Source organism: Rhinolophus sinicus, linkage group LG05 (genome assembly GCF_036562045.2).
Source record: "Rhinolophus sinicus isolate RSC01 linkage group LG05, ASM3656204v1, whole genome shotgun sequence".
Classification (NCBI taxonomy): Eukaryota; Metazoa; Chordata; class Mammalia; order Chiroptera; family Rhinolophidae; genus Rhinolophus; species Rhinolophus sinicus.
This window is the reverse complement of record NC_133755.1, coordinates 120378883-120392553: the sequence shown is the minus strand read 5'-3', so window position 1 is coordinate 120392553 and position 13671 is coordinate 120378883. Positions and strand designations below refer to the sequence as shown.

At 38.6% G+C, this 13671-nt stretch overlaps 1 long non-coding RNA gene across 1 annotated transcript in view; it reads left to right on the top strand.

The window, feature by feature from the left end:
• The first annotated feature begins 493 nt into the window (after positions 1-493).
• Positions 494-13671, top strand: part of LOC109453490 (uncharacterized) — an 84608-nt gene continuing 71430 nt past the window's right edge. Inside the window, exons 1-2 of the long non-coding RNA XR_012496663.1 lie at positions 494-777; positions 934-1031. This is a non-coding gene — a long non-coding RNA (uncharacterized LOC109453490). The remainder of the gene's footprint in view (positions 778-933; positions 1032-13671) is intronic.

Genomic DNA, 13671 nt, shown 5'->3' with positions numbered 1-13671 from the left:
CAAAAAGAGAAAGGAGTGAGATGGAGGGTTGTCTTTAGCATCTTGTAAACAGTAATGAGAATAAAAAAATAATAGCTAGCATTTACTACATTCTTATATGGGCTAGGCACTCTTCTAAGTCCGATATTTATGAGAAAACTGAGGAACAACAAGGTAAGGGATTGATTTTGCCTAATATGGATCTGGGATGAAAGCCAGGCATTCAGGTTCAGAGTAGGTGCTCTTGACCTCTATACTTTCTTGCTTCAATAATAGTGATAAGAGTAGGTAAATAACTTTTCTTACGTGCTCTCTGTGGAAGGTGTTATCTCCGTTTTATAGACAAGGACATAGGTTTTGGAAAAACTGACTCATCGGTTAGTCCAAAATCAGACAACATAGATGATGGAGCATGGATTTTAGCACAGGTCTATGTAATTTCAAAATTTGTGCTTTAAGTGCCACGTTGCTTAAAGTCCAAAGTCCAAGAGGTTACCAAGTAGCTTTTCAGAAAGAGTGTTCACGTTTCTGTCCTAGGAGTTAGCCTGAGAGCACAGTGCCATGGCCAGGAGAACTGGGTAACAGAGCACCAGCAGTCCTGGGGCTGCTCCTGTGTGCTCTTGTGCAGGTGGGCAGGCCAGTCCAAAGGAGACTGAGGAGCGCTGGTTTCCAGGAGCACTGAGCTGCCTTGCTACTATAAATTCAAGTGCTAAATAAATGTCTTGATAGTTTACAGCTCAGGCATGATCCCTCATGCGTCTGACAGTGCATCTCTTTACACTGTAATCATCAAAGAAGGTAAGGCCTTATGTCCTAGAGTCCTAGGAGAAGATGGACCGAATTTCAACTGTCCCCTAACTCCAAATGGCAAATCCTATCTCCAGTCATAAAGATATGATAGAGTTAGCAATTTTATCTAAAAAACATGAATGTAACGAATTGTGTCTGTTACAGAACCCAAGTTTGTTTGCCCGATGCTTCAAAAGGCCAAAAGTCAAAATGCAGAGTTTGGAGTAAGGAAAGGTTTGTTGATCCAGAAGGCTCCAATGAAGGTGAGAGACCTAATGGTGCCTCAAATCCATCTTGCTTGCTAGACTAGGTTAAGGGTTTTTAAGGGGATAGGGGAATAGGTGTGCATAAGTACTGGAGGGGCAAGTTTTAATTGGAGGACCTTGGAACTTGGCCTTTTATAGTAAAGAGGCGTCAACACTGGAGCTTCCTGGACAATGGACCCTTTGCTTCTGAAAGGGTTCTGGTGTTCCAGTTCCAGTTATGTCCTTGTCCTTTGGTTTCATGTGTGGGGGTGGGGTGGGGAAGAGAGGTGGGGTGGGGGGTGGGGGCAAGACTTTAGTTCCAAGAACAGCTGGAGGTCAGTTCTGTCCTCTGCACATGCTTCAGCTGCATGACTTGTGGCTTTGGTATGCTGGCTCTGAAAAACAACTCAGTATCTGTTAAACAGGGTAGAACAATTTTGAGCTGGTTCTGCAGTTACATATCCACTTAGCTATGTAAAAGATTTTCATCTGTCTTTGCAATCCCTTTAGCAAATTGCCTGCAATGAGCATCACATTCGTGAGAATTATCTGAGGTTGAAAAATACAGATTCCTAGGCCCTCCTCAGGAGACTCATTCAGTGAGTCTGAGTGGGAATGGGAAATCTGTACATTTAAAAAACACCCAGGTAATTCAGATAATTCTCTAGGTTTGAGAACTACTGTTCTAATTCTTGGCATGTGTATTATTGTGCTAGGTAAAAGCAAGTCAAATGAAAGAAGAGTAGTTACTCAGGAGAACCACTGAATGATTAGAGTACCTCTTTGAAACTTTGCTGTTTCCTTTCATTTGGTTTCATGTTTTTTTTTCTGTTTTTTTTTTTTTTTCTGTCTTCTTCATTGCTTTTCATTTCTGCATGACTCATTAATGTAAAATCATAAACCCAATGAATTCTGGTCCAAGTTATGATTTGATTAGCTGCATCTATTGGACATAAGTTCCAAATAATTTCTGACTCATATACTCCTATCTCAACTACAAGTATTAATTAGGCATATCTGGTGTACTCTGTCGATGCCAGTTGTCGCGGAGGATGACGACAAGCAAGGATATAGTAAGGTCTGCTCTCAAGAAGTTCAAGGACTTTGTTAGACTAGCAAAGACATTATTTTCTAATTATACAATATTATTTCCTTAAACAAAATCATATCACGGGAGATTTATTGTATTTTTGGTTGCTTTGAGTGGGTTCCTTTATGACCCCAGCTCCAGTGACACACATTCACTGGTAAAGCTAAACCAGGGGTTGGTTGTCTTGGTTCTGTGCCTTGTGGCTGACACTTCGAGAGACCGACATGAGTTTTCCAGCTGCTTTTCCCTGAGGACAGCTGCAGCAAAGGTGGTAGAACCACAATTGAGCACATTTCTGGATTCCAGTAAAATTATGCCCATTTTTCAATTAAAATAAACCCAACAGCTATTGTCAAAATAGGAGATGATCATCGCTGTGTGGCCAATGAAGAGATAATTTGTACATTTAAATATGGAATGTAATTCATTGATTAAAAAAAAATATGCAAAGTCAAGAACAAGGATTGTTCCTTTTATGGAAAGTCATTTTCTATCATCCCTCGAGGTAACATAAAAAAACTGATCATAGATTTTAATATTTGCTTCATGTCTGTTAGAGGAAGAAAAAGCGAAGAGGCAGAAACAAAGGGAAATGGATTCCGTTTTCTTTTTCCTTATCATGACAGTTTATTAAATTGCACCTTAATTAAGGGCAATTGGGGAGGAGGATAAAGTGAATTGGAAAGAAGGGTGTAGAAAGATTGACTTACTGGGAATCCTAAAATAACCCTCTGAGAATATGCTCTGTGCAAAGTATCCTGTTTGGTTTAACACAAAATAAGTCTCCATCCCCTTGCTGTCCAGCCAACCTCCTGCCTGCCTGCCTCTTCAGCATTTCTCAATGCTTTTATCTCTGCTCAGTTTAATATTTTTCTTTTCTTTTTAAAAATTAATTTGGGTGATATTAGTTAATAAGGTTACGCAAGTTTCAAGTGTACAACTCTATTAATACATTATCTGTATATTGCATTGTTTGTTCACCATCCAAAGTCCAGTCTCCCTGTCACCGTATTTGATCGCTTTATCGTCTTCATCCTCCCCACCCTTCCTCTTTGGTAACTACCATTCTGTTATCTGTGATTATGAGTTTGTTTATTTGTTTTGTTTTCTCATTGTTGCTTTCTGTTTTACATCCCACATATGAGTGCAATCATATGGTTCTTGTCCTTTTCCATCTGACTTATTTCACTTAGCATGATAATCTCAAGATCCATCCATGTTGTTGCAAATGGCAGTATTTCATCCATTCTTATGGCTGAGTAGTGTTCCACTGTATATGTATATGTACCACATTTTCTTTTGTTCTGAGATGAGAATTGGAAGTCAACTCGCACTGTGGACTTCAAAATGTTAGTGAAAGCTATCTGCTCCTCTCTGACTTTTTATCTATTTTTCCTTTTTTCAGTTATTTCTTAAATCATTTATGGAACATTTATTATTTGCCTAGAGTTATAGAGATAAGTAAGAAATTATATGTGCTCAGGAAGCTCAAAGTCCTGGAAGAGATGGACACGTAAACCAACAGACCAGTAGGTGTGATGGGTGTTTAATGGAGACTATGCCCAGGGCAATGAAGAGCCTGGGAAATGGATGACGAATGACCTGGGTGGGGACAGTGTGGCTTCAGAGGAGGAGATGCTGAGTCTAGCTGAAAAGAGGAGGAAGGCATTTCATTCAGAAGGAATACCATATGTAAATGCAAATGCACCGCAACCCCCCAAAGCTAGTAGTTGCTTAAGTCTTTTTTTTTCTCAATTAAATTTTATTGGGGTGACAATGGTTAGTAAAGTTACATAGGTTTCAAGTGTATGATTCGGTAATACATCATCTGTATATCACATTGTGTGTTCACCACCCAGAGTCAGTTCTCCTTCCATCACCATATGTTTTATCCCGTTTATGGAAAGACATTCTCTGTTCATGGATTGGAAGAATCAACATAGGTAAAATGGCCATATTACCAAAAGCAATATACAGATTTAATGCAATCCCCATCAAAATCCCAATGGCATTTTTTAAAGAAATAGAACATAAAAAATCATCAGATTTATATGGAACCACAAAAGACCCTGAATAGCCAAAGCAATTCTAAGAAAAAAGAATAATGCTGGAGGTATCACACTCCCTGGCTTCAGCTTGTACTACAGAGCAACAATAATCAAAACAATATGGTATTGGCAGAAAAACAGACACACAGACCAATGGAATACAACTGAAAACCCAGAAATAAACCCACATAAATATGGACAGATAATTTTCGACAAAGGAGCCAAAAACAAACAATGGAGAAAAGAAAACCTCTTCAATAAATGGTGCTGGGAGAATTGGAAAGCCATGTGCAAATAATGAAACTAGACTGCTATCTTGCACCGTGTGCCAAAATTAACTCAAAATGGATCAAAGACCTAAACATAAGACCTGAAACAATAAATTGCATAGAAGAAAACATAGGTACTAAACATGTGGATCTTGGCTTCAAAGAGGGTTTTATGAATTTACTTCAAAGGCAAGGGAAGTAAAAGCTAAAATAAATGAATGGGGCTATATCAAACTAAAAAGCTTCTGCACAGCAAAAGAAGCCATTGACAAAATAAAGTCTTGCTCATATATTTTCAGCTGAAAGGTGGGGTAAATAGAGCAGCCCATCCTGGGGGATGTAATTCTTGTCACTGTTGCTTTCTCCTAGGAGAGGGAAGGACCCATACACCTTTGCGACTAAGGACACACATTCTTTAAATAAGTGTTGACAGGGTTCCTGCTTCAGGGTGGGTGAGAGATGCTGCCTCTGATGAATGTTGTCGCTTATTTACAAGGATGGTTACAAAATACCTCTCATGCCTTCACTCACTTCCCTTTGCAATGTGACTTTGCCACTCCTGTCCATTCCAGGAGGCTGTTTCTTCTCCTCCTCCTTAAATCTAGGCTGGCCTTGTGGCTTGCGTGACAGGTAGAATGTGAAATGTTCAACATTCAAGATTAGGCCTCAAGAGGCCCAGCAGAGGAGCTTGCACTGTCACACTCTAGGAAGGCTGCTGTCAAATGGAGAAGCTTTGATTAGCCTGTTGGAGACAGAGGGAGCACCCAGCAGACAATACCAACTTTCAGATATATGACTTGTGCTGTTTTAGACAATCCAGCCCAGGTGAGCTCCTAGATGATTGTAGCTGTTTGAGTAATTCCAGGCAAAATAAGAAAAATAATCTTTCAGCTTAATCCAGGCCAAATAAAGACGCACAACTTTGTGAGCAAATAAAAGGGTTGCCGTTTTAAGACACAAATCTCAATAAATAACTGATACACTAAAGACTTTTCTCTATACAAATCTAATCAAACAACAATCTATGACCTTGCCTTCTCACCACTTTGCTACAACCCAGTGGGGGGAATAGATGACAGCTGCTCATTTATTCTCTCTCTCATGTTTATTATTTGCATTTGGACTCAAAGTAGCTCTGTTCTCCAGGACAGAACTACTCCAAAGCTCTTCAAGAACAGGAATAAGAGTCCATCGCACAGAGCCAAATTGAACTATGTCCTAAACTGAGAACTGAGAGATCTGGGAACTCATTTAGCCTCACTCCCTCATTGTGCATTTAGACCAGAGATGAAGTAACTTGCGCCAGTTCTTGCAGCTCATTAGGGGCACAGTCAGGACAAGGACGATAATCTCCTGACGACTAATCTAAAATGCTTTGAACATATGTATAAGTTGAACATACAAAATTGAACATTTAAACTTGAAAACCTTTGTGAGCAAGAGGAGAGGCTAATTTGGGGTCACCAAGGTATAATTTTGGGGTCACCAGGAAGGCCTTCAAAGACACAAATGCCTCTGGAACCCAGGTGCTGGTAACCTGGGAGAAGATAAGCCTAACTTCAGTTGTCCCGTGACTCCAAATGGCAAACCATATTTCCAATCATAAGGATAAAACAAATGTAGCAATTTTCATCTTGAACACATGAATAGAATTGGTTGTATCTACTTAGCTATGTAAAAAAACTAAGATTTTCTTCTGTTTTTGCAATCTTTGGCAAATGGCCTGTGCCGTACCACTTTCTAGTTGAATGCTTATTCAGTAGTAAAATGTTTTTCTCTCTTCTGACTTTGTGGAGAGGTTTTCTGGTTTAGAAGATTTTGTTTTTAATTATATTTCCCCAATGATTTATAATGACTCTTCCTTCCTTTTTTTTTTTTTTAAACCTTTTTTTTTTTCTGGTTCGCTTTGGCTTTGTTTAGCCTACTCATTTCCTTTTTGTTGAAGTGTATCCTTTAGTGGTTTACATTTTTGTTTCTGTATGTCTGAAAATGCTTTTATTTCATCCAAACTGTTGGGGTGTCGTTAAGCTGGATATAGAATTATAGACTGACTGACAGATTTCCCTTCATCATTTTTAAAATATTCAGCCATTGCCTCTGGCATATATGGTTATTGATGAGAAGAATTCTGTTAGTCTTATTTTTGCTCCTTTTCAGGTAGTCTGTTCTCTCTGGTAGCTTCTGACATTTTCTGTTTATTCTTGATGGTTCTGCAGTTTTAGTTTCATAATGAGATTTATAGATAAGCCTTTGTTTTTATTTACTTTGTTTCGTTATACGTATTTTCATTTGACATCTCATAACTTTCTTCAAATCAGGAAAATTCTCCACTATACCTCAAAGGTTCCTCTTCCCTACTCCCTTTAGTCTTTTATTCTAGAGCATCTATTAAACATGTTAGAGCTTTTCATTCTAGCTGCCACATTTCTAACTTCTCTTTTATATTTTTCACCTTTTTATCTATCTTTGCTGTGTTCTGGGTGGTTTCCTCAGATCCATAATCCAATTCATGAATTATTTCTTCATCAGAGTTTAGGCTATTGTTTAGCTTGTTTATTGTCTTCTTATTTTGACTACTCTTTCTTTCACTTTTCATCCTTATTCTGTACCTTTATAAAAGTTAGATTCTAATTTTCTTTTCTCTCTTTGTACAGTTAAAATACTAATTTGAAAATCTGTTCAACAATATTCATTAAGCATAAATTCTCCTATTTTGGTGTCTTTGGACTTTCACTTTTTGCTTTGTATTTCTTAATGTGTTTTATAATTTATGTCTACAAGTTCATCTCTAGGAGGAGTTATCTTTGGAGGGAGTCCTGTCCATGACCTGGATTGTAGAGGCCTCCTGATAACATAGTTTCACCATTGCCCTACCCCAAGTCCTACTGAGTTCACTGCTTCCAAACAAATTTTGGTGCCAGGTTCTCAGCTCTGGATTCCCTTACTGCATGGGTAATGGAAATGTGGTTGGTTCTGCACCAATGTGTGGTACAGGCTCAAGATTCAAACCTCTTGATGTGTGGGAGTGGCTGTTGAAATTTCTGTTTCTGAGCACCTGAGAAAATCAGCTTCCTTTTTCCTGCAACCCTGAGCATGGACTGGAAGAAAAGAGGAGGAAGTCTTGCCTTGGATGCACTCAGGCAAGAGGACCCTTTGAGTCTGTGGAGGAGACTTTCCGGTAATGCTTATGACCTTTTCAGCGTATTTTGGGACAATCAGTGCTAAGCAGAATGCCAATTCGTACTCTCTAATATATGTGGGGCCTGAGAATCAAATTTCTTTCTCACAAAGGTATGAACATGCTGGTACTTAAGATATATAACTGGTCCAGTTTTTCTCAAGGACTATGTGGTTTTAAGAACTGCTTATCTTCATGGTTATGTATTCCCTCTTCATTTCCGGCCTATGAAGATGTCCATTTCTTTTGAGCTCAGCTGTGTCTTTAACATAGAACAATTTAATAAAAACATAAATATGTATATTTCTTTGTGTTTTGAATGAGAGTGGAGATTCCTGCATCTAATCAACTGCCATCTTGAAGGAAGTGCCGCAGGACCTTTGTTTATATTGTTTACTTTCCCTGAAATGTCCTTCTTGTCTCTTCTATATACCCATCCCCCATCCAACAGTTACTTCTTCCTTTCTTTGTGATTCCAGTTCAAATATAACTGACTCGAAGCTCCATTAAGATCAGGTCTATTGTTGCTCACCATAGTATCCTCCACTAGCACAATGCTTGACACACAGTAGGTGCTTAATAAGTGTTTGTTGCATAAATGAATGGACAAATGAATAGTTTGCTTCTGCAGTCAGAAGAAAACGTGTATTAGAAAAATAATCAGTTCTAGTTTATCACAGCTCTACCTGCCTTCACTTACAATTCTTAGGAAAAGAAATACTCCAAATGTCAAGGACTAAGATAAATGAATAAAACTAAATGTCAGTAAATCCAAGCCTACATTTAGAATTTTTGTTTTTAAATCTTTGACAACTTGTGAAAGAAGTATACAATGTTTATAACATTGTATCATCAACATATTTTTATAAGTAAATTTAATTGTGCTTAAGAGAATTATATGTGATTCTAACAGCCTCCAGATCCCCCTAACCTGAAATAGAGGAGTGGCTAACCTGTTCGAGATTGAAGCTAGGTGCTCCCTAGGAAATGTAGAGGAGAGAGGGAAGAGGGATTAGACTAGATCTACCTTACAAAATAAAACCATGAGCAAGTCTAATATTGTTATGAGGCTCCAAAGCCACAGAGTCAACAGGCCAAGAAAAACCCCTGGTAGAGTTCACGAGTTGAACTTAGAGATGCATAAAAGCAGCTCCTGAGTTGAGGAACGTGTTTTAAATTAAGTCATGAAAAGTTATTTTATTATTGCTTTGTAGCAAGAAAAGATGCTGCAACTGGCCTCCATGAGTCTACTTGAATAGCCTAATTACGTTGTTAAGTGCCCATTGCTCCAATGAAGCAATTATTGCTGAGGTAACTGGGTGGCGTGCTCCCCCAAGACTGCTATTCCCACTTTCCTCATTAAAGTCTCCTTTTGCCTTCTTTGACTGCAATTTCTTTAAGTAGGTTTTGATTGAGCAGCTATTAAGAGCAGGACACTACTTATTGCTGTGAGAGGGAGCGGGTGGTCAGAGCTCAGTTCCAGCCCTCAAAGTTATAAGACAGTCTGGAGACAAGCCACAGGCATAAGAAAAATGGGAAGATATACCGTATTTAGATGACAAGCACAGAGACACTACAAGAGCAGCTGCTAGTCTGCTCATGGTTTAAAAACAGAGTGTTTTAGACAGCGTGCATAGCGAGTTACGGATTTTATCTCCTTTGGGAGTCATGAAGTCCTTCCCTCGTGATATGGTAAAATATTTTCTTTTCTAGGGTGTATAGCACTAAGTGTACTGCCCTGTCCTAACAGGATATATTCTTCATTCCTTTTAATGCCCTACCAAGCGATTAAATGAGATAATATGTGGAGATGCATGTCTGGCACTTAATAAATCTTTAATACACATTTGTTCATGTCTCTGAAACCTCCTTTCTCCACAGTCTTTCAAAAGTGAGGTTACTACAGCTGGTAGCCTATAGTGAGGCTTTTCATGGGTAGGTGAGTTGAATTGATGTCGAGAGGGACATCTCTCTAAGAGGGAGTTTAGAAACCCAGAAAGGAGAGGTGGTGGGGCTGAGGGCAAAGTAAAAGCAGGAGACTCTGTGGGAATTTAGCATGCAAATAATTAACTGTTGAACTGATCAGTAAACTAGTGTCCCCTTAAAACATCAATTGTAGGAGAACTATGACATGGGTTTCAGGACACTGAGTTAATGGGTAGATTACATGGGAAGCAGGCAAGAATGTTTTCAGACCACGGGTCTGACTGAAATTTGAATCAATTAAACAAGTCTGTTGGCCGAGTATGTAAATTAGGATTTGGAGGTGTAAATGTAGAGAACTCATTCGCTGGTGTTTCAAAATCAAGCCAAAAGTAATGGTAGTGTTGCTCTTTTAAGTTTTCCTTTGATGTCAGTTCTAACTTGCATTAAAAAATATTTTTAGGTAGGCCAGAGCTAAAGGTCTAACGAATGTCTACCTTTGGAAAGCTTTTTCTTTCTTCCCTGTCTTTTATTCTAAATTCAGTCAAAGAAAATTTATTTTTTCAACACATTTTTTTATTTCTCAAGTACTAGTTATCTCGGATTGTTTGAAGCAGTCTAAGAATAAATGAATGAATCCAGTAAAATACTGTGTGCATAATACTAAGTTAATTTGGACAAGTTGCTTTGTCTTTCTGGGCCTTAATTTAAACATTGATTAAGAAAGGTGGGGTTCTATTAGATGATGCCTAATTTTCTTCCAGCTTTAATCTTCTGATTCAAAAAATATTTGCAGTCAATATGACATTTTGAGCAATAATATCTGTTATTCTTAAAGAGTTCATAAGAAATTGCAATGGCTCATGGAAACCATAATGCAGGCTGATACAGTGAAGCATGACAACACTAGGGTTGTGATTACTAAGAGCTTTGAGAACTCCATCAGAAATATCTGTGATACCTGAAATTTCCACCATTGACCTTGCCTTTAGTAAGAAAAATGTGAAAGCTCAAATTGATTACCCCCGTTCAGGAGGGAAATGTAAAAGGGGTGATTGGCGAGAAGTTGGTGGAAGGACCTAGGTAAACAGAGGAGGGCAATGTTATTTTCAAAGAAAACAGCTACTCACCTCCAGCCAGTTTTTGCCATGTGGGAATGTGGGTTTAGGGTTGCTGGACTGTCGTTTTCAAGAAGTGCTGGATATTCTGATTTTCTGTGCAATCTCCTAATTTCAAAATATTGCATCAGTATCATTTGGGCCAAACAAACATGTCTTTGACTTAAGTTGTCTTGTGGGTTGTCACTTTGCAATGTCTCTTTAGAACCAGCTAAGATACTCAAGCCCGTGAGAGAGATCACAGGGTAGGCTATTTTACCAATCTCAGCATTTTGAGATTATGAAATGCACGATCCCATCTGTATGTGGACAGGACAACTTGAGAGTCAGGAAGTGGATGGGGCTTTAGATGAGAGGACAGGGGGTGGTAGCTAGTGGAGGGCCTGGGCTCTGGTGATGGAAGCACCAATAGTTGGAGTTCTAGAAGCACTGAGTTGATCTCCCCTAGGTCCCAGCTTATGCTCTGCGCTTCTCTGGGGTGGGGAGCAGGTACTTCTGTCATTAGGGTGACTTCAGTGTAGTGATCCTTGGGGAGAGATGGGCAGAATCCAGTCCTACATTGGCATCTCTAGTAGACCTTTATAAATGTGTAGCATCTTCATATGAATGTTGAGTCATTTCGGTCAACGACCTGCTGGAGAGTTGCTGAGATACCCATGAAGAATTCCCCCTTGTTAAAGAGATTCAAACGAGGCCCAGTGTGTCCATCTAGTTGAAGAAAAATCAGTAGAAAAATCTGTATATTTGGTATTTAAAGTGTTTTTAATGTTTAATATAATTTAGTATATTATGGTAGCTATCAGATTAGCTTTCTGATTTCAATTTAACATATGTACTTGATTTTTTATTTATATAATCTTTCATTCAGAATTTTACTAAGTTTACAAGCAGCATGGCAATGTTTAAAAGAACTTAAGATGAATTATGTTTATACATACATGTACTTTTATTAGATTTTCCTAAAATTGTTTAAGTACTTGGGAAGCATTTGCTAGTAGACATTTGAAGAGCTTGATAATTTCAATATATTAGTTTTGTAAATTCAGTTGAAGATATTTAAGGTGTAACCACACATGAGCTTCATTTCTCTAGCACACATTCTGCTTTAAGCCAAGCTCGCTTCGCTTATCCTGACAGAACTGTAACTCACTGGCATTCTTTCCCCAGATCCTTCTGCCTGCACATATACTTATGTCCACTCCTTTCCATCATTAAGCCCTTAGGACATTAGGTTCTGGTCCGTGTCAAACTCACTTAAGAATAACGCTTCAGGTCTATCAACCATGACCAAGATGTAATAACCAAATCTCAAACTGGAATAAGGTTTTAGTCAAACAAAGATAACACCTTGGCCTCAGTTATGTTTCAGCTCCAGACTCATGAAAGCAGACCTGCCCAATGGACCGCATCCCCTGGGGACCAGACAGAGCAGTGCCATGACTGACAGCAGGACCTGCAGCCATGGTCAGCGGCTCCCTGCCTGAGCCCCGGCCAATCAATAGAGTCCATGACCCCAACTCCCATAGTAACCTGATTAATGATTTTTCCCTTGTATAATCTAGGTACTAGAGGCCATCGGGGAGCCAGGATTTTGAGAGCATTAGCTCACCTGTGTCTCTAGGCTTAGTGCCAACTCCTTAAATGAACCTTTACTTTCTTTGCTGCAAACTCCTGCTCTGGTCCTTTTTTTGTTTTTGGCTTGGATGCACTCAGGCAAGAGGACCCTTTGAGTCTGTGGTAACTAAGGGAGTTAATAAGTTTTGTTTACAAATGGGATCAAACATAAATCAAAGTTCCCCTTAGTGACTATTAAAATTTATTAGATTTTAAGTAGAATAATAGGACTTTAAAATTGAACACAAAAACTTAAGGAAAAAATGCTGTTTGAATTTGTAACTTTACTAAATTTAACATTAATTTTTAAAAAGGACAGAGTGACCAGGTTATAAAAAAATATTTTGTGTACTCAAAAGCTGTGGTCAAGGACATGAAAGCCTGACACCACACCTACCATTGTGTCCTCAGAGCCTGGGGACAGCATTTGGCTCTCAGAGGCACCTTAATTAATGTTTACTAAACAGGTTGAGAATTGATGTTAACACTTAAAATGCAGGAGAGTGGTGCCCAAAGGGAAGGTGGGAAGATGACTGAAAGAGACCATGATTGCTTTAGACTGATGTCTTGCGCTTTCCACGCAGCTTGCATCTAACCAGAGGAATTTGGTATAATTCCAATGAAGGACCCATAAATCATTTCAGTCATGGAAAGTTATTTATACTTTTGATTTTTAATTTTTTTATTAGTTTCATGTGTACAAAACAATGTAATAGTTCACCCCTCACAAAGTGATAACCCCCCCAATCTATTGCCCCTCTGACATCGTGCATATCTATTACAATTCCATTGACTCTATTCCCTATGCTGTACTCCATATCCCGTGACTATATATACGTATATATACATATATATATATATATATATATATATATATCACATATATAGACATATATATGCATATATGTATATATATATAATTATAGTTGACATACAAGACTTGACATGAAAGTGATTTATATTTTAAAGGAGTTATTTAAAGTATCAGCAATTCTCCTTGATTTCTAGAATATCTCTTTCACCTTGTGACTTGGACACAAAGATTTGAATCACTCTGGGTGGGGGTTTGTGCTAGCTGACCCCGAAGGCCATGTGACCTCTTCTGTCTAGAGGAGCCCCTGTGGCAGGGCTATAAACATCATCTGATTCTCCCATTTGAGGGCTTGTTTTGTGTCTCATTTTTCTTTAGCTTGGAACAATTTTCCACCTTTTTTTCCCCTGTCATACACAACATTAACATTTTTAAAAAGCCCAGACTCTTGCCTCCATACCCATTCATTGCTAAAAACTTACCTAATAATCATTGATTGACAGTCTGTTTAAACACCTTCAGTGATAGGAAACTGGTAAGACAAGACAGAGCCAAACTGCTGAATTCTAATCTCACCTCTCTCATGACCTTGGGTGACCAAAGTACT